We start from the raw sequence: 957 nt of genomic DNA on the forward strand, positions 1-957 counted from the left end.
CTCTGTTTTTCCTACAACCATTTGACGTACAAGAGTAGTTAGATCATCAAGTTGTCTTTCAAGAGAAAATACATTTACCTCATTGACACGCCGAGATGAATGGTCTAATCTATTCCCAAATTGTTGTGAATTTGATGTGATATTTGCAATTAAATTATAGGCTGCTTCAGGTGTTTTGTCAGCCAATGCTCCACCATTCGCTGCCTCAATCATATTTCTCTCATTTGATAGGAGTCCTTCGTAGAAATATTGAATAACAGCTAGTCACTAATTTGGTGATGTGGACAGCTTACACAAAGTTTTTAAAGCGCTCCCAATATTCGTATAAAGACTCTCTACTCTGCTGTCTAATGCCACAGATTTCTTTCCTTATGCTGACTACTCTTGATGCTGAAAAAAATTTCTGTAGAAATAGTCTTTTCATTCGGCCCAAGCATTAGATTGATTGATGTTTACAAAGGTATTCAACATCCCTTCACAGTCATATTCTAAATATCTTGTAAGCAGTTTTAAAGTGACCTTATGAAACTGACCACACAGTCCAAAACTCATAGTATAATCCACATTATTATTTTTGGCATCCTTTTTCAATTTCAAGAAACTATAGAACTTATGTACCAAATTCTAGTAAACATCATGTTTCATGAAAAACAAGTTCTTCCACTTCATTCTATTCATTATTTCCATAAATTCATTGGCAATCCCGATTTCCACTATGATAGGCAAACAAACTTTTTTACCCATATGAATATTTCTATGACTAATTACTTCCGAACACTTCTTTTGTTTATCATTTTCAATAACAATAATATAATTACCAACTTTAACATGAGTAGATTGAGAAGTAACTACAAACTTGAAACAAAAAATAAAGCTTGAAACTTGAAAACTCGTCGAAACTATAAGGAACCAATGCAAGATTAAAGACTCGCTGGCAAGAAGTTTAGGTTGAGCTAA

The 957-nt window shown here is 33.3% G+C and overlaps 1 non-coding gene across 1 annotated transcript; it reads left to right on the plus strand.

Annotated features, from left to right (window-relative positions):
* The first annotated feature begins 270 nt into the window (after window positions 1-270).
* Window positions 271-376, plus strand: LOC123196117. Its single transcript, XR_006497607.1, has one exon. It is a non-coding gene; the product is annotated as a small nucleolar RNA R71 (small nucleolar RNA).
* The last annotated feature ends 581 nt before the right edge of the window (window positions 377-957 follow it).

This window comes from Mangifera indica, chromosome 1 (assembly GCF_011075055.1).
Source record: "Mangifera indica cultivar Alphonso chromosome 1, CATAS_Mindica_2.1, whole genome shotgun sequence".
NCBI classification, from domain to species: Eukaryota; Viridiplantae; Streptophyta; class Magnoliopsida; order Sapindales; family Anacardiaceae; genus Mangifera; species Mangifera indica.